This window comes from Malus domestica, chromosome 06 (genome assembly GCF_042453785.1).
Source record: "Malus domestica chromosome 06, GDT2T_hap1".
Lineage (NCBI taxonomy): Eukaryota > Viridiplantae > Streptophyta > Magnoliopsida > Rosales > Rosaceae > Malus > Malus domestica.
This window is the reverse complement of record NC_091666.1, coordinates 23,178,343-23,184,142: the sequence shown is the minus strand read 5'-3', so window position 1 is coordinate 23,184,142 and position 5,800 is coordinate 23,178,343. Positions and strand designations below refer to the sequence as shown.

General features: G+C 43.4%; 1 long non-coding RNA gene across 1 annotated transcript; it reads left to right on the top strand.

Moving 5' to 3' along the window:
- The first annotated feature begins 2,549 nt into the window (after nucleotides 1-2,549).
- LOC139197054 (uncharacterized) lies at nucleotides 2,550-3,857 on the top strand. The gene is made up of 5 exons (XR_011582044.1): nucleotides 2,550-2,747; nucleotides 2,855-2,928; nucleotides 3,012-3,109; nucleotides 3,193-3,290; nucleotides 3,466-3,857. It is a non-coding gene; the product is annotated as an uncharacterized lncRNA (long non-coding RNA).
- Nucleotides 3,858-5,800: the final 1,943 nt, after the last annotated feature.

Genomic DNA, 5,800 nt, shown 5'->3' with positions numbered 1-5,800 from the left:
GTACTCGAGAGCAATGCTAAGTAAGCAACCAGGCAAAGGCTCCAGGCAGTCAGTTCCAAATTGGAGGTTTGATTTCAGGTTCCGACTGACTGCTCTCTTTCTCCTTGTCCTGCAGGTGTGGACAAGGACAAAGACAAAGATAGGGAGAAAGCATGATATGGGATACTCTTGCTTTCGACCCTGATGATATGAGATACTCTTGTTCTTGGTGTGGCTTATTTGCTAAGGTATTATCGGGGGGAAATAAAGCTGAGTATTTCGAGAGTTTATGTTGAGGGTGCCTTTTCGAATGCGAGAAAGGGTTGAGCATTTTTGCAGGTTTGCCTGTCCGTTGAGGAGGGAGGTCAATGTATATAGGGATTTCCCAATAACAAGTAGTAATGTTATTCCTTTACCCTTCTTGGTCACAGCAATGTAGTGGGAGTTGCCAGCTTCACGTGTTTTAATTTTGTCAGAGCACTTTGAAAAAGTGGTATGTGGTATCTGGAAAGCTGATATTACGTGTGAAGATTACAGACAAGCTTTATCTAAGGAAATCTGGCTCTCGAAGTTCTGAGAGTTGTGCCTCTTCGGTTTTCGAACAAGCAATCCCGTCGAGGATCTGACTCTCGAGATTCGGAAAGCGGTGCTACTCCGGTTTTTGAGAAAGTAATTATGTTGGGAGTCTTTTCTCGAATGTGAGTAAAGGTTGGACGTTCTTGCCAACCTGTCTTGCCGCAAAACACGGAGGTCGACACACATAGGGACTTTCCAGTTGTCAAGCAGTGGTGCTGTTCCTTTACCCTTATGGGTAATAGTAGGGTAGCTGGAACTTCGAAATTCTCGTGCCTAAACTTTGTCAGAGATCTTTGACAAAGTTATATGTGGTACCCGAGGAGTTGATGGTGCATATGGAGAGCGGTGATTGAACAGTAAGATTCACGTGCTTTTTACTTCACCAGAAATCTTCGACAGATTGCCCGTAATTTCCGCAAAGCTGATTGTGCATGTGACAGGTGCTGACGAGGCTGAAAAAGCAGGTGCTTCTTCGATTTCTGAGATCGGCCCTCGTGGTCTCTGAGCAGCCCAGCTTTTGAGAAAGCAAACGCCTCTTCGATTTCTGAGATCGGCCCTCGTGGTCTCTGAGCAGCCCAGCTTTTGAGAAAGCAAACGCCTCTTCGATTTCTGAGATCGGCCCTCGTGGTCTCTGAGCAGCCCAGCTTTTGAGAAAGCAAACGCCTCTTCGATTTCTGAAGCTCCGTCGAGTGCAGATTTTTATAGAGGCTGGCATTAAGTTCCACAGCACACCTGAATCTCTACCAGTAGAAGCTCATTTCTTGCACTTCTAAGATCTTGATTTGTCTGACCTCTTCCCTCTTCAACACATTTGAAAATGTCTGGACCCTCCGACCGTCGTTTTGACCTGAACCTTGGAGAAGAGACAGCCACGCCTTCTCCAGACAACATATGGCGCCCATCCTTCATATCCCCTACTGGTCCTCTTACCGTTGGGGATTCTGTGATGAAGAATGATATGACCGCTGCAGTGGTGGCCAGGAACCTTCTCACTCCCAAAGATAACAGACTACTTTCCAAACGGTCTGATGAGTTGGCTGTTAAGGACTCTCTGGCTCTTAGTGTTCAGTGTGCAGGTTCTGTGTCTAATATGGCCCAACGCCTATTTGCTAGAACCCGCCAAGTTGAATCATTGGCTGCTGAAGTGATGAGTCTCAAACAGGAGATTAGAGGGCTCAAGCATGAGAATAAGCAGTTGCACCGGCTCGCCCATGACTATGCTACAAACATGAAGAGGAAGCTTGACCAGATGAAGGAATCTGATGGTAAGGTTTTACTTGATCATCAGCGGTTTGTGGGTTTGTTCCAAAGGCATTTATTGCCTTCGTCCTCTGGGGCTGTACCTGGTAATGAAGCTTCAAATGATGAACCTCCAATGCCTCCTCCTTCTGGGGTTTTGTCAAGTACTGAGGCTCCGGATAACCACCCTCCGGTGCTTTCTCTTTCTGGGGCTCTACCGACTGCTGAGACTTCCCTTAAGCAACCTTTGTGAAGGCTCCCTTTTGTTTGTTTATTTTGACTCATGTATATGTACATATTTGTGGCTTATCGAAAATATTAATAAATAAGCTTTGCTTCATTTCAATATATTATGTTAAATACACCAAAGCCTTCTTCATAAAGTTCTTTGAATTTTTGCTTTTGTTGAAACCTGTATTGTTGAAGCTTTGTGAGTGAAGCATGTAGTTTGAGGTAGTGTTCCCTTAATTTCCCGAGTGAGGAAAACTTCTCGGTTGGAGACTTGAAAAATCCAAGTCACTGAGTGGTTGTGAGACTGCCGAGTATCAAGGTGCAGTAGCATATGGTGGGAGTCCCCCAAGTCTTCAGGCGAAGAGAGTTGCCGAATGAGGTGTCTCGCTTGTTACTAATTTGTCAAAGTAACGAATCCTTGTTTCGATGTCACACATTCGCATATGCCTTATCTAAAAATATTTCCAACTTTTGTGTGTTTGATGCTGCATGCTATTGACTAGACAAGATCAAGTGCAATTAGTAGCTTTTCTCTCTTTTTCATCTTTTCTTTGGTGGAATTGCTTTTCGTTTCCACTAATCAGCCTGAGTGGATGCAAGATAACACCATTCTCTATAGCTCAGATCGCAAAGTCGTCTTCATGAAAGTTGTTCCTTATCTTGTGAACTACAACATCTCCAAATTTGAGATCCATCGGAGTAGTACAACTCCAGAAATTCAGGTATGATGAGTAACTGTTCATCAATTTTCTGTTAACCCGTCAGACTTGTTGTGAGCTTCTAAACTCCATTTTTTCTTGTTCATCTCAACATACTTTCTTCATCGAAGTTGTTCCTCACCTTGTCAGCTACAACATATCCAAATTTGAGATCCATCGGAGCAGTACAAATCCAGAAATTCAGGTATGATGAGTGACTGTTCATCATTTTTCTGTCAACCTGTCAGACTTGTTGTGAGCTTCGAAACTCCATTTTCTCTTGTTCAGATCAACATACTTTCTTCATCGAAGTTGTTCCTTAACTTGTGAACTACAACATATCCAAATTTGAGGTTCCTCGGAGCAGTATAACTCCAGAAATCCAGGTATGATGAGTGACTGTTTATCATTTGTCTGTCAACCCGTCAGATTTGTTGTGAGCTTTGAAACTCTATTTTCTCTTGCTCAGATCAGCATTCTTTCTTCATTGAAGTTGTTCCTCAGCTTGTGAACTACAATATATCCAAATTTGAGATCCCTCGGAGTTATATAACTCAAGAAATTCAGGTATGATGAATGACTGGTTATTATTTTTCTGTCAACCCGTCAGATTTGTTGTGAGCTTCGAAACTCCATTTTCTATTGTTCAGATCAGCATGCTTTCTTCATTGAAGTTGTGCCTCATCGTCTCTTTCATAACATATCAAAAATTCAGAATGAACTAATGGTTAAATATTTCCAGATCTTCGAAACATCATAGCAGCTTCGAAATCTGCAAGAATCCGACTGTCATGTTTGGAGCTTCAACACTTTAATTTCCGTCGCTCAAACAGAAATGGTTCCTTCTTGAAAGTTGTTCATATGCTCAAAAACTATAGGGTGTCCAAAATTCAGCTCCATTGGAGAAGAGCAGAGGTTGCAGAAATTTGATAGATGAAAGGAGGCGGAAGAGGGAGAGAGAGAAAAAGTCTCTTGGGTTGGATTTCTATTTTGGGGCAGATTCCAAGTTTTGTAGCACCTTCATTATTGATGAATTGCTTGTACTTTTGTCCATTATGAAACTTGGGACTTTGGCTTGTTGTTGGATCTATTATAATATGTTTGGAAACATATACATAATTGCTTGTTTGGTTATGACAGGGATGTTGTGGGTGTAGAACAAAACAAATGTTTGTGTTGACCTGTGTTTTTGTACAAGTTCAAGGGCATCTTGGGTTTTGTGAACAAAATTTGTTTATTTGGAGCAAGGTTTTGTGTTGAAGCTTTGTAGGTGAAGCTTTGGTGTTGAAGCTTTCTAGGTGAAGCTTTGATGGTGAAGCTTTCTGGGTGAAGCTATGTAGGTGAAGCTTTCTAGGTGAAGCTTTTTTAGGTGAAGCTTTGTAGGTGAAGCTTTTTTAAGTGAAGCTTTTCGGGTGAAGTTTTTTGGGTGAAGCTTTGTGGGTGAAGCTTTTTAGGTGAAGCTTTGTGGGTGAAGCTTTTTTAGGTGAAGCTGTTTGGGTGAAGCTTTTTGGAGGTGAAGTTTTTTTTGGGTGAAGCTTTTTTAGGTGAAGCTTTTTGGGTGAAGCTTTGATGGTGAAGCTTTGTAGATGAAGCTTTCGAGGTGAAGCTTTGATGGTGAAGCTTTGTAGGTGAAAGTATGTAGAGGGAGCTTTCTAGGTGAAGCTTTTTTAGGTGAAGCTGTGTAGGTGAAGCTTTTTTAAGTGAAGCTTTTCGGGTGAAGTTTTTTGGGTGAAGTTTTGGAGGTGAAGCTTTTCGGGTGAAGCTTTTTGGATGAAGCTGTTTTTTTTTTTTTTTTTTTTTTTGGCGCTTGACACGGTCTTCATTTGCTTGTTTTGTAGTGACTGTGGAAGACGGATTGCTTTCTGATTGAGAAGGGTTCCGGCATCGCTTTGCACCATCTTCATGTGGGTAATATAGGAACTTCCTTATGTTTTGATCATGCATGTAGTGATAGAATTTGTTTCTTCTTATTGTAGATGTCAGAGCCTGGAAGTTCTAGTGATGAGGGCTCTTCTAGCTTTAGCTCTAAGTCTGAGTCTGCAATGTCGGAGTCTTCAGGGTCTTTGTTAGAGTCCTGTACTAGAGAAACATTGGATGATCTTCCCAACCGTCAAACTTTAGCTATTGCTAGTTCTTCCTCCATGGCGTTGGGTGAGGGGGTTTCTCCTGATATGTCTTTGCCTCGGCGGAGGCATGGTTATAAGCCTGCGCCATCACCTCAGAGTAAGTCTTCCAAGTATTGGCATTGATCATGTATTTAAAGAAACAATCACGTAGGCCTGCCGTGAAGGCTTTGAGGGCAGTCTTGTCGTCTGCCTCGGCACACCGGGAGTATTCATGGCTGAAGCGGCCAGCATACATACGTAATGACTCGTCTGGCCTCTGGCGGATAGTGTACAGGTCATCTGCAGAGTGCAAGCGATCGGTTTGGAAAATGTGTTGGGAAACAAATAGTTTCCTCAATTCCTCAAATGAGTCTACGGTCTCAGGTGTAAGACGACAATACCAATTTAGAGCTCCTCCAGAGAGGGTGGAGGGGAAGAGAAGACATCGCTCTTCGTCGGTGTGCATCCGGTATGCCATGGTGGACTCAAAGAGGTTAAGGTGCTCAATCGGGTCCTCTTTTCCAGTATAAAGTTGCAAGCCAAGCTTCTGCTTTGTCTTTGCTTGAAGGGGGGTGTTGATGATCCTCCTTGTAAGAGGGCCAGGCCTGGGTTGGTTCCAGTCAGGTATTTCAGCCTGACGTTCAGCCTTCAACTTGTTTACTTCCTCAAGAAGTTGTAGGACAAGGGGGTCCTGAGCGGAGTTATGTGCCACTGGAGCTTTCTTTCGTAAATCTCCATCTCCTCTTGGAATTAGGAAGGTTTGATCAAGGGCATGTGATTTTTCCCTGGACTCGCTGTACTGGCTTCCAGGGTATGTCTGTCGGAACACCTCTGAGTCCCCTGTACCCTCACGTCTCTCTAGGACTTGTTGCACCTTCCCCAAGTTGGTGGCCGGCTCGGGCCGTGGCAGGGGACCGAGTCTCTCAGAAATCCTTGGGTCATTGATCTTTAAGCTTATATGGATGGAATTCT